This window comes from Syngnathus leptorhynchus, unplaced genomic scaffold, assembly GCF_054491065.1.
Source record: "Syngnathus leptorhynchus isolate UIUO unplaced genomic scaffold, UIUO_Slep HiC_scaffold_69, whole genome shotgun sequence".
Classification (NCBI taxonomy): domain Eukaryota; kingdom Metazoa; phylum Chordata; class Actinopteri; order Syngnathiformes; family Syngnathidae; genus Syngnathus; species Syngnathus leptorhynchus.
The window spans coordinates 85,897-100,033 of record NW_028232036.1 but is presented as its reverse complement, the minus strand read 5'-3'; positions in this window follow the sequence as shown (position 1 = coordinate 100,033).

Genomic DNA, 14,137 nt, shown 5'->3' with positions numbered 1-14,137 from the left:
GCATCGCCCCGCCAAACGAGCGAGTTGCCGGCCGTCCTACGGGTCGCGCACCGGCCCCACACGTGCGGAGGGCTAGCGGCAAGGCGGCGGCGGCGGTCAGCGGCGTCGGGGTCAAACTCAGCACCGGACAGGGGGTGTCTTACGAGGCCGGGCGCAGCTCCTCTCGTTTAGGGGTCCGCGAGGGTCGCGTTCGAGGTTCCGCGTCCTCGGCTTCGGCTGCGCCGGGTCCAGCCCGATCCATCTCACCCCGCGGCAGCCTCAGACCACCTAGAGCCCCCGCGAACCGCGGCCGGCGTCCGGAAAACAGTCGCGCGAGCCCCCGCTCCGGCGGGCCGGCGAGCGAGAGGCGCTACCCAGCCACCCTCTCTCCTACCTGGTTGATCCTGCCAGTAGCATATGCTTGTCTCAAAGATTAAGCCATGCAAGTCTAAGTGCACACGGCCCGTACAGCGAAACTGCGAATGGCTCATTAAATCAGTTATGGTTCCTTTGATCGCTCCTCAGTTACTTGGATAACTGTGGCAATTCTAGAGCTAATACATGCAAACGGGCGCCGACCTCCGGGGACGCGCGCATTTATCAGACCCAAAACCCACGCGGTGCCCGGGCGCGCGGGCCCAGGGGTCGCGCCGGCGTTCACGCGCCGCGCCGCGGCCCTCCGCGCGTCCGGCCCGGCCTCCCTTGGTGATCCTCGATAACTTCCAGCCGATCGCCGGCCCTCCGCGGCGGCGACGTCTCATTCGAATGTCTGCCCTATCACCTCCGACAGGGAGGCAGCCTATCAGGTCTAAATGACTTGCATACGACCTGATTCTGGGTCAGGGTCTCGTAAGTAGCAGAGCAGCTACATCGCTGCGATCTATTGAGAGTCAGCCCTCGATCCAACCTTTTGTCGGCCGGTGTCACCTCCGGGGGCCGGTCGGCATCCCCCCTCCGGGGTGGGCCGCTACCAGGGGCGTCATCGGACTTTGAAGAAATTACGCCGCGGCGGAAGACAGCGGGCGCGCCCGGGGATGAGGCAGCATCCCTGGGCCGCGGAGGGGAGGAGGCAGCCTCCCCGGGGCGGAACTTAGTCTCCGTAGAATGACGGCGGGCGTGCGTAAAGGGCGCGTCCGGGGATGAGGCAGCATCCCCGGGCCGCGGAGGGGAGGAGGCAGCCTCCCCGGGGCGGAACTTAGTCTCCGTAGAATGACGGCGGGCGTGCGTAAAGGGCGCGCCCGGGGATAGCCCATTCATTTACAACGGCGTGTCCGCCAGGCGGCGACATTTCCCCGTTACCGGTGGCTGCGCGGCGGGTGAGTGACAGAGCTTATCCGAGCGGCTGGAACTCTGCGCCGGCGTGGTCGAGCGTGAGGCCTCGGCCCTTTGGCTGCCTGGTACCTAAACACTTCCATTGATCCAGCCACGGAGGGTGCTGGCTGGTGGCTCCATACCTCCAGAGCTCCATACTTCCATAGCTGCAGAGCTCCATAGCTCCATACCTCCATACCTCCAGAGCTCCATACTTCCATAGCTCTATACTTCCATAGCTCCATAGCACCAGAGCTCCATACCTCCAGAGCTCCATAGCACCAGAGCTCCATAGCTCCATAGCACCAGAGCTCCATAGCTCCATAGCACCAGAGCTCCATACCTCCAGAGCTCCAGAGCTCCATAGCACCAGAGCTCCATAGCTCCATAGCACCAGAGCTCCATAGCTCCATAGCACCAGAGCTCCATAGCTCCAGAGCTCCATAGCTCCATAGCTCCATAGCACCAGAGCTCCATAGCTCCATAGCACCAGAGCTCCATACTTCCATAGCTCCAGGGCTCCATACCTCCATAGCTCCATAGCTCCATACTTCCAGAGCTCCATAGCTCCATACTTCCATAGCTCCATACTTCCATACCTCCATAGCTCCATACTTCCATAGCACCAGAGCTCCATACTTCCATAGCACCAGAGCTCCATACCTCCAGAGCTCCAGAGCTCCAGCCTGGGTGGCTGGTGGCTCCATAGCTCCATACTTCCATAGCTCTAAGTCAGAGAGTTGGCGAAAATTGCACTAAGTGCGAAAGCCCATTCATTTACAACGGCGTGTCCGCCAGGCGGCGACATTTCCCCGTTACCGGTGGCTGCGCGGCGGGTGAGTGACAGAGCTTATCCGAGCGGCTGGAACTCTGCGCCGGCGTGGTCGAGCGAGAGGCCTCGGCCCTTTGGCTGCCTGGTACCTAAAACACTTCCATTGATCCAGCCACGGAGGGTGCTGGCTGGTGGCTCCATACCTCCATAGCTCCATAGCACCAGAGCTCCATAGCTCCATAGCACCAGAGCTCCATGGCTTCAGAGCTCCATAGCACCATAGCTCCATACCTCCAGAGCTCCAGGGCTCCATAGCTCCATACCTCCAGAGCTCCATACCTCCAGAGCTCCATACCTCCAGAGCTCCATAGCACCAGAGCTCCATGGCTTCAGAGCTCCATAGCACCATAGCTCCATACCTCCAGAGCTCCAGGGCTCCATAGCTCCATACCTCCAGAGCTCCATACCTCCAGAGCTCCATACCTCCAGAGCTCCATAGCACCAGAGCTCCATGGTTTCAGAGCTCCATAGCACCATAGCTCCATACCTCCAGAGCTCCAGGGCTCCATAGCTCCATACCTCCAGAGCTCCATACCTCCAGAGCTCCATACCTCCAGAGCTCCAGAGCTCCATAGCACCAGAGCTCCATGGCTTCAGAGCTCCATAGCACCATAGCTCCATACCTCCAGAGCTCCAGGGCTCCATAGCTCCATACCTCCAGAGCTCCATACCTCCAGAGCTCCAGAGCTCCATAGCACCAGAGCTCCATGGCTTCAGAGCTCCATAGCACCATAGCTCCATACCTCCAGAGCTCCAGGGCTCCATAGCTCCATACCTCCAGAGCTCCATACCTCCAGAGCTCCATACCTCCAGAGCTCCATAGCTCCATAGCACCAGAGCTCCATAGCTCCATAGCACCAGAGCTCCATAGCACCAGAGCTCCATAGCACCAGAGCTCCATAGCTCCATAGCACCAGAGCTCCATAGCTCCATAGCACCAGAGCTCCATAGCTCCATAGCACCAGAGCTCCATACTTCCAGAGCTCCATAGCTCCATAGCTCCATAGCACCAGAGCTCCATAGCTCCATAGCACCAGAGCTCCATGGCTTCAGAGCTCCATAGCACCATAGCTCCATACCTCCAGAGCTCCAGGGCTCCATAGCTCCATACCTCCAGAGCTCCATACCTCCAGAGCTCCATACCTCCAGAGCTCCATAGCACCAGAGCTCCATAGCTCCATAGCACCAGAGCTCCATAGCACCAGAGCTCCATAGCACCAGAGCTCCATAGCTCCATAGCACCAGAGCTCCATAGCTCCATAGCACCAGAGCTCCATACTTCCAGAGCTCCATAGCTCCATAGCTCCATAGCACCAGAGCTCCATAGCTCCATAGCACCAGAGCTCCATAGCTCCATAGCACCAGAGCTCCATACTTCCATAGCTCCATAGCTCCATACCTCCAGAGCTCCATAGCTCCATACCTCCAGAGCTCCATAGCTCCAGAGCTCCATAGCTCCATAGCTCCATAGCACCAGAGCTCCATAGCTCCATAGCACCAGAGCTCCATGGCTTCAGAGCTCCATAGCACCATAGCTCCATACCTCCAGAGCTCCAGGGCTCCATAGCTCCATACCTCCAGAGCTCCATACCTCCAGAGCTCCATACCTCCAGAGCTCCATAGCACCAGAGCTCCATGGCTTCAGAGCTCCATAGCACCATAGCTCCATACCTCCAGAGCTCCAGGGCTCCATAGCTCCATACCTCCAGAGCTCCATACCTCCAGAGCTCCATACCTCCAGAGCTCCATAGCACCAGAGCTCCATGGCTTCAGAGCTCCATAGCACCATAGCTCCATACCTCCAGAGCTCCAGGGCTCCATAGCTCCATACCTCCAGAGCTCCATACCTCCAGAGCTCCATACCTCCAGAGCTCCATAGCACCAGAGCTCCATGGCTTCAGAGCTCCATAGCACCATAGCTCCATACCTCCAGAGCTCCAGGGCTCCATAGCTCCATACCTCCAGAGCTCCATACCTCCAGAGCTCCATACCTCCAGAGCTCCAGAGCTCCATAGCACCAGAGCTCCATGGCTTCAGAGCTCCATAGCACCATAGCTCCATACCTCCAGAGCTCCAGGGCTCCATAGCTCCATACCTCCAGAGCTCCATACCTCCAGAGCTCCAGAGCTCCATAGCACCAGAGCTCCATGGCTTCAGAGCTCCATAGCACCATAGCTCCATACCTCCAGAGCTCCAGGGCTCCATAGCTCCATACCTCCAGAGCTCCATACCTCCAGAGCTCCAGAGCTCCATAGCACCAGAGCTCCATGGCTTCAGAGCTCCATAGCACCATAGCTCCATACCTCCAGAGCTCCAGGGCTCCAAAGCTCCATACCTCCAGAGCTCCATACCTCCAGAGCTCCATACCTCCAGAGCTCCATAGCTCCATAGCACCAGAGCTCCATAGCTCCATAGCACCAGAGCTCCATAGCACCAGAGCTCCATAGCACCAGAGCTCCATAGCTCCATAGCACCAGAGCTCCATAGCTCCATAGCACCAGAGCTCCATAGCTCCATAGCACCAGAGCTCCATACTTCCAGAGCTCCATAGCTCCATAGCTCCATAGCACCAGAGCTCCATAGCTCCATAGCACCAGAGCTCCATAGCTCCATAGCACCAGAGCTCCATACTTCCATAGCTCCATAGCTCCATACCTCCAGAGCTCCATAGCTCCATAGCTCCATACCTCCAGAGCTCCATAGCTCCAGAGCTCCATAGCTCCATAGCACCAGAGCTCCATAGCTCCATAGCACCAGAGCTCCATACTTCCATAGCTCCAGGGCTCCATAGCTCCAGGGCTCCATAGCTCCATACCTCCAGAGCTCCATAGCTCCATACTTCCAGAGCTCCATAGCTCCATAGCACCAGAGCTCCATAGCTCCATAGCACCAGAGCTCCATAGCTCCATAGCACCAGAGCTCCATAGCTCCATAGCACCAGAGCTCCATAGCTCCATAGCTCCAGGGCTCCATAGCTCCATAGCTCCAGGGCTCCATAGCTCCATAGCTCCAGGGCTCCATAGCTCCATAGCTCCATACCTCCAGAGCTCCATACCTCCAGAGCTCCATACCTCCATAGCACCAGAGCTCCATAGCTCCAGGGCTCCAGGGCTCCATAGCTCCATACCTCCAGAGCTCCATAGCTCCATACTTCCAGAGCTCCATAGCTCCATAGCTCCATACTTCCATAGCTCCATAGCTCCATACTTCCATAGCACCTGAGCTCCATACCTCCAGAGCTCCATAGCTCCAGCCTGGGTGGCTGGTGGCTCCATAGCTCCATACTTCCATAGCTCTAAGTCAGAGAGTTGGCGAAAATTGCACTAAGTGCGAAAGCCCATTCATTTACAACGGCGTGTCCGCCAGGCGGCGACATTTCCCCGTTACCGGTGGCTGCGCGGCGGGTGAGTGACAGAGCTTATCCGAGCGGCTGGAACTCTGCGCCGGCGTGGTCGAGCGTGAGGCCTCGGCCCTTTGGCTGCCTGGTACCTAAAACACTTCCATTGATCCAGCCACGGAGGGTGCTGGCTGGTGGCTCCATACCTCCATAGCTCCATAGCTCCATAGCACCAGAGCTCCATAGCTCCATAGCACCAGAGCTCCATGGCTTCAGAGCTCCATAGCACCATAGCTCCATACCTCCAGAGCTCCAGGGCTCCATAGCTCCATACCTCCAGAGCTCCATACCTCCAGAGCTCCATACCTCCAGAGCTCCATAGCACCAGAGCTCCATGGCTTCAGAGCTCCATAGCACCATAGCTCCATACCTCCAGAGCTCCAGGGCTCCAAAGCTCCATACCTCCAGAGCTCCATACCTCCAGAGCTCCATACCTCCAGAGCTCCATAGCTCCATAGCACCAGAGCTCCATAGCTCCATAGCACCAGAGCTCCATAGCACCAGAGCTCCATAGCACCAGAGCTCCATAGCTCCATAGCACCAGAGCTCCATAGCTCCATAGCACCAGAGCTCCATAGCTCCATAGCACCAGAGCTCCATACTTCCAGAGCTCCATAGCTCCATAGCTCCATAGCACCAGAGCTCCATAGCTCCATAGCACCAGAGCTCCATAGCTCCATAGCACCAGAGCTCCATACTTCCATAGCTCCATAGCTCCATACCTCCATAGCTCCATAGCTCCATACCTCCAGAGCTCCATAGCTCCAGAGCTCCATAGCTCCATAGCACCAGAGCTCCATAGCTCCATAGCACCAGAGCTCCATACTTCCATAGCTCCAGGGCTCCATAGCTCCAGGGCTCCATAGCTCCATACCTCCAGAGCTCCATAGCTCCATACTTCCAGAGCTCCATAGCACCATAGCTCCATACCTCCAGAGCTCCAGGGCTCCATAGCTCCATACCTCCAGAGCTCCATACCTCCAGAGCTCCATACCTCCAGAGCTCCATAGCACCAGAGCTCCATGGCTTCAGAGCTCCATAGCACCATAGCTCCATACCTCCAGAGCTCCAGGGCTCCATAGCTCCATACCTCCAGAGCTCCATACCTCCAGAGCTCCATACCTCCAGAGCTCCAGAGCTCCATAGCACCAGAGCTCCATGGCTTCAGAGCTCCATAGCTCCATACCTCCAGAGCTCCAGGGCTCCATAGCTCCATACCTCCAGAGCTCCATACCTCCAGAGCTCCAGAGCTCCATAGCACCAGAGCTCCATGGCTTCAGAGCTCCATAGCACCATAGCTCCATACCTCCAGAGCTCCAGGGCTCCATAGCTCCATACCTCCAGAGCTCCATACCTCCAGAGCTCCATACCTCCAGAGCTCCATAGCTCCATAGCACCAGAGCTCCATAGCTCCATAGCACCAGAGCTCCATAGCACCAGAGCTCCATAGAACCAGAGCTCCATAGCTCCATAGCACCAGAGCTCCATAGCTCCATAGCACCAGAGCTCCATACTTCCAGAGCTCCATAGCTCCATAGCTCCATAGCACCAGAGCTCCATAGCTCCATAGCACCAGAGCTCCATAGCTCCATAGCACCAGAGCTCCATACTTCCATAGCTCCATACCTCCAGAGCTCCATAGCTCCATACCTCCAGAGCTCCATAGCTCCAGAGCTCCATAGCTCCATAGCACCAGAGCTCCATAGCTCCATAGCACCAGAGCTCCATACTTCCATAGCTCCAGGGCTCCATAGCTCCAGGGCTCCATAGCTCCATACCTCCAGAGCTCCATAGCTCCATACCTCCAGAGCTCCATAGCTCCATACTTCCAGAGCTCCATAGCTCCATAGCACCAGAGCTCCATAGCTCCATAGCACCAGAGCTCCATAGCTCCATAGCACCAGAGCTCCATAGCTCCATAGCACCAGAGCTCCATAGCTCCATAGCTCCAGGGCTCCATAGCTCCATAGCTCCAGGGCTCCATAGCTCCATAGCTCCAGGGCTCCATAGCTCCAGGGCTCCAGGGCTCCATAGCTCCATACCTCCAGAGCTCCATAGCTCCATACTTCCAGAGCTCCATAGCTCCATAGCTCCATACTTCCATAGCTCCATAGCTCCATACTTCCATAGCACCAGAGCTCCATACCTCCAGAGCTCCATAGCTCCAGCCTGGGTGGCTGGTGGCTCCATAGCTCCATACTTCCATAGCTCCAGTCAGAGAGTTGGCGAAAATTGCACTAAGTGCGAAAGCCCATTCATTTACAACGGCGTGTCCGCCAGGCGGCGACATTTCCCCGTTACCGGTGGCTGCGCGGCGGGTGAGTGACAGAGCTTATCCGAGCGGCTGGAACTCTGCGCCGGCGTGGTCGAGCGTGAGGCCTCGGCCCTTTGGCTGCCTGGTACCTAAAACACTTCCATTGATCCAGCCACGGAGGGTGCTGGCTGGTGGCTCCATACCTCCATAGCTCCATAGCACCAGAGCTCCATAGCTCCATAGCACCAGAGCTCCATGGCTTCAGAGCTCCATAGCACCATAGCTCCATACCTCCAGAGCTCCAGGGCTCCATAGCTCCATACCTCCAGAGCTCCATACCTCCAGAGCTCCATACCTCCAGAGCTCCATAGCACCAGAGCTCCATGGCTTCAGAGCTCCATAGCACCATAGCTCCATACCTCCAGAGCTCCAGGGCTCCATAGCTCCATACCTCCAGAGCTCCATACCTCCAGAGCTCCATACCTCCAGAGCTCCATAGCACCAGAGCTCCATGGCTTCAGAGCTCCATAGCACCATAGCTCCATACCTCCAGAGCTCCAGGGCTCCATAGCTCCATACCTCCAGAGCTCCATACCTCCAGAGCTCCATACCTCCAGAGCTCCAGAGCTCCATAGCACCAGAGCTCCATGGCTTCAGAGCTCCATAGCACCATAGCTCCATACCTCCAGAGCTCCAGGGCTCCATAGCTCCATACCTCCAGAGCTCCATACCTCCAGAGCTCCAGAGCTCCATAGCACCAGAGCTCCATGGCTTCAGAGCTCCATAGCACCATAGCTCCATACCTCCAGAGCTCCAGGGCTCCATAGCTCCATACCTCCAGAGCTCCATACCTCCAGAGCTCCATACCTCCAGAGCTCCATAGCTCCATAGCACCAGAGCTCCATAGCTCCATAGCACCAGAGCTCCATAGCACCAGAGCTCCATAGCACCAGAGCTCCATAGCTCCATAGCACCAGAGCTCCATAGCTCCATAGCACCAGAGCTCCATAGCTCCATAGCACCAGAGCTCCATACTTCCAGAGCTCCATAGCTCCATAGCTCCATAGCACCAGAGCTCCATAGCTCCATAGCACCAGAGCTCCATGGCTTCAGAGCTCCATAGCACCATAGCTCCATACCTCCAGAGCTCCAGGGCTCCATAGCGCCATACCTCCAGAGCTCCATACCTCCAGAGCTCCATACCTCCAGAGCTCCATAGCACCAGAGCTCCATAGCTCCATAGCACCAGAGCTCCATAGCACCAGAGCTCCATAGCACCAGAGCTCCATAGCTCCATAGCACCAGAGCTCCATAGCTCCATAGCACCAGAGCTCCATACTTCCAGAGCTCCATAGCTCCATAGCTCCATAGCACCAGAGCTCCATAGCTCCATAGCACCAGAGCTCCATAGCTCCATAGCACCAGAGCTCCATACTTCCATAGCTCCATAGCTCCATACCTCCAGAGCTCCATAGCTCCATAGCTCCATACCTCCAGAGCTCCATAGCTCCAGAGCTCCATAGCTCCATAGCTCCATAGCACCAGAGCTCCATAGCTCCATAGCACCAGAGCTCCATACTTCCATAGCTCCAGGGCTCCATAGCTCCAGGGCTCCATACCTCCAGAGCTCCATAGCTCCATACTTCCAGAGCTCCATAGCTCCATACTTCCATAGCTCCATACTTCCATACCTCCATAGCTCCATACTTCCATAGCACCAGAGCTCCATACTTCCATAGCACCAGAGCTCCATACTTCCAGAGCTCCAGAGCTCCAGCCTGGGTGGCTGGTGGCTCCATAGCTCCATACTTCCATAGCTCTAAGTCAGAGAGTTGGCGAAAATTGCACTAAGTGCGAAAGCCCATTCATTTACAACGGCGTGTCCACAAGGCGGCGACATTTCCCCATTACCGGTGGCTGCGCGGCGGGTGAGTGACAGAGCTTATCCGAGCGGCTGGAACTCTGCGCCGGCGTGGTCGAGCGTGAGGCCTCGGCCCTTTGGCTGCCTGGTACCTAAAACACTTCCATTGATCCAGCCACGGAGGGTGCTGGCTGGTGGCTCCATACCTCCATAGCTCCATAGCACCAGAGCTCCATAGCTCCATAGCACCAGAGCTCCATGGCTTCAGAGCTCCATAGCACCATAGCTCCATACCTCCAGAGCTCCAGGGCTCCATAGCTCCATACCTCCAGAGCTCCATACCTCCAGAGCTCCATAGCACCAGAGCTCCATGGCTTCAGAGCTCCATAGCACCATAGCTCCATACCTCCAGAGCTCCAGGGCTCCATAGCTCCATACCTCCAGAGCTCCATACCTCCAGAGCTCCATACCTCCAGAGCTCCATAGCACCAGAGCTCCATGGCTTCAGAGCTCCATAGCACCATAGCTCCATACCTCCAGAGCTCCAGGGCTCCATAGCTCCATACCTCCAGAGCTCCATACCTCCAGAGCTCCATACCTCCAGAGCTCCAGAGCTCCATAGCACCAGAGCTCCATGGCTTCAGAGCTCCATAGCTCCATACCTCCAGAGCTCCAGGGCTCCATAGCTCCATACCTCCAGAGCTCCATACCTCCAGAGCTCCAGAGCTCCATAGCACCAGAGCTCCATGGCTTCAGAGCTCCATAGCACCATAGCTCCATACCTCCAAAACTCCAGGGCTCCAAAGCTCCATACCTCCAGAGCTCCATACCTCCAGAGCTCCATACCTCCAGAGCTCCATAGCTCCATAGCACCAGAGCTCCATAGCTCCATAGCACCAGAGCTCCATAGCACCAGAGCTCCATAGCACCAGAGCTCCATAGCTCCATAGCACCAGAGCTCCATAGCTCCATAGCACCAGAGCTCCATAGCTCCATAGCACCAGAGCTCCATACTTCCAGAGCTCCATAGCTCCATAGCTCCATAGCACCAGAGCTCCATAGCTCCATAGCACCAGAGCTCCATAGCTCCATAGCACCAGAGCTCCATACTTCCATAGCTCCATAGCTCCATACCTCCAGAGCTCCATAGCTCCATAGCTCCATACCTCCAGAGCTCCATAGCTCCAGAGCTCCATAGCTCCATAGCACCAGAGCTCCATAGCTCCATAGCACCAGAGCTCCATACTTCCATAGCTCCAGGGCTCCATAGCTCCAGGGCTCCATAGCTCCATACCTCCAGAGCTCCATAGCTCCATAGCTCCATACTTCCAGAGCTCCATAGCTCCATAGCACCAGAGCTCCATAGCTCCATAGCACCAGAGCTCCATAGCTCCATAGCACCAGAGCTCCATAGCTCCATAGCACCAGAGCTCCATAGCTCCATAGCTCCAGGGCTCCATAGCTCCATAGCTCCAGGGCTCCATAGCTCCATAGCTCCAGGGCTCCATAGCTCCATAGCTCCATACCTCCAGAGCTCCATACCTCCAGAGCTCCATACCTCCATAGCACCAGAGCTCCATAGCTCCAGGGCTCCAGGGCTCCATAGCTCCATACCTCCAGAGCTCCATAGCTCCATACTTCCAGAGCTCCATAGCTCCATAGCTCCATACTTCCATAGCTCCATAGCTCCATACTTCCATAGCACCTGAGCTCCATACCTCCAGAGCTCCATAGCTCCAGCCTGGGTGGCTGGTGGCTCCATAGCTCCATACTTCCATAGCTCTAAGTCAGAGAGTTGGCGAAAATTGCACTAAGTGCGAAAGCCCATTCATTTACAACGGCGTGTCCGCCAGGCGGCGACATTTCCCCGTTACCGGTGGCTGCGCGGCGGGTGAGTGACAGAGCTTATCCGAGCGGCTAGAACTCTGCGCCGGCGTGGTCGAGCGTGAGGCCTCGGCCCTTTGGCTGCCTGGTACCTAAAACACTTCCATTGATCCAGCCACGGAGGGTGCTGGCTGGTGGCTCCATACCTCCATAGCTCCATAGCACCAGAGCTCCATAGCTCCATAGCACCAGAGCTCCATAGCTCCATAGCACCAGAGCTCCATGGCTTCAGAGCTCCATAGCACCATAGCTCCATACCTCCAGAGCTCCAGGGCTCCATAGCTCCATACCTCCAGAGCTCCATACCTCCAGAGCTCCATACCTCCAGAGCTCCATAGCACCAGAGCTCCATGGCTTCAGAGCTCCATAGCACCATAGCTCCATACCTCCAGAGCTCCAGGGCTCCATAGCTCCATACCTCCAGAGCTCCATACCTCCAGAGCTCCATACCTCCAGAGCTCCATAGCACCAGAGCTCCATGGCTTCAGAGCTCCATAGCACCATAGCTCCATACCTCCAGAGCTCCAGGGCTCCATAGCTCCATACCTCCAGAGCTCCATACCTCCAGAGCTCCATACCTCCAGAGCTCCAGAGCTCCATAGCACCAGAGCTCCATGGCTTCAGAGCTCCATAGCTCCATACCTCCAGAGCTCCAGGGCTCCATAGCTCCATACCTCCAGAGCTCCATACCTCCAGAGCTCCAGAGCTCCATAGCACCAGAGCTCCATGGCTTCAGAGCTCCATAGCACCATAGCTCCATACCTCCAGAGCTCCAGGGCTCCATAGCTCCATACCTCCAGAGCTCCATACCTCCAGAGCTCCATACCTCCAGAGCTCCATAGCTCCATAGCACCAGAGCTCCATAGCTCCATAGCACCAGAGCTCCATAGCACCAGAGCTCCATAGCTCCATAGCACCAGAGCTCCATAGCTCCATAGCACCAGAGCTCCATACTTCCAGAGCTCCAAAACTCCATAGCTCCATAGCACCAGAGCTCCATAGCTCCATAGCACCAGAGCTCCATAGCTCCATAGCACCAGAGCTCCATACTTCCATAGCTCCATAGCTCCATACCTCCAGAGCTCCATAGCTCCATAGCTGCATACCTCCAGAGCTCCATAGCTCCAGAGCTCCATAGCTCCATAGCTCCATAGCACCAGAGCTCCATAGCTCCATAGCACCAGAGCTCCATACTTCCATAGCTCCAGGACCTCCATAGCTCCAGGGCTCCATACCTCCAGAGCTCCATAGCTCCATACTTCCAGAGCTCCATAGCTCCATACTTCCATAGCTCCATACTTCCATACCTCCATAGCTCCATACTTCCATAGCACCAGAGCTCCATACTTCCATAGCACCAGAGCTCCATACCTCCAGAGCTCCAGAGCTCCAGCCTGGGTGGCTGGTGGCTCCATAGCTCCATACTTCCATAGCTCTAAGTCAGAGAGTTGGCGAAAATTGCACTAAGTGCGAAAGCCCATTCATTTACAACGGCGTGTCCACAAGGCGGCGACATTTCCCCGTTACCGGTGGCTGCGCGGCGGGTGAGTGACAGAGCTTATCCGAGCTGCTGGAACTCTGCGCCGGCGTGGTCGAGCGTGAGGCCTCGGCCCTTTGGCTGCCTGGTACCTAAAACACTTCCATTGATCCAGCCACGGAGGGTGCTGGCTGGTGGCTCCATACCTCCATAGCTCCATAGCACCATACCTCCAGAGCTCCATAGCACCAGAGCTCCATGGCTTCAGAGCTCCATAGCACCATAGCTCCATACCTCCAGAGCTCCAGGGCTCCATAGCTCCATACCTCCAGAGCTCCATACCTCCAGAGCTCCATACCTCCAGAGCTCCATAGCACCAGAGCTCCATGGCTTCAGAGCTCCATAGCACCATAGCTCCATACCTCCAGAGCTCCAGGGCTCCATAGCTCCATACCTCCAGAGCTCCATACCTCCAGAGCTCCATACCTCCAGAGCTCCAGAGCTCCATAGCACCAGAGCTCCATGGCTTCAGAGCTCCATAGCACCATAGCTCCATACCTCCAGAGCTCCAGGGCTCCATAGCTCCATACCTCCAGAGCTCCATACCTCCAGAGCTCCAGAGCTCCATAGCACCAGAGCTCCATGGCTTCAGAGCTCCATAGCACCATAGCTCCATACCTCCAGAGCTCCAGGGCTCCATAGCTCCATACCTCCAGAGCTCCATACCTCCAGAGCTCCATACCTCCAGAGCTCCATAGCTCCATAGCACCAGAGCTCCATAGCTCCATAGCACCAGAGCTCCATAGCACCAGAGCTCCATAGCACCAGAGCTCCATAGCTCCATAGCACCAGAGCTCCATAGCTCCATAGCACCAGAGCTCCATAGCTCCATAGCACCAGAGCTCCATACTTCCAGAGCTCCATAGCTCCATAGCTCCATAGCACCAGAGCTCCATAGCTCCATAGCACCAGAGCTCCATGGCTTCAGAGCTCCATAGCACCATAGCTCCATACCTCCAGAGCTCCAGGGCTCCATAGCTCCATACCTCCAGAGCTCCATACCTCCAGAGCTCCATACCTCCAGAGCTCCATAGCACCAGAGCTCCATAGCTCCATAGCACCAGAGCTCCATAGCACCAGAG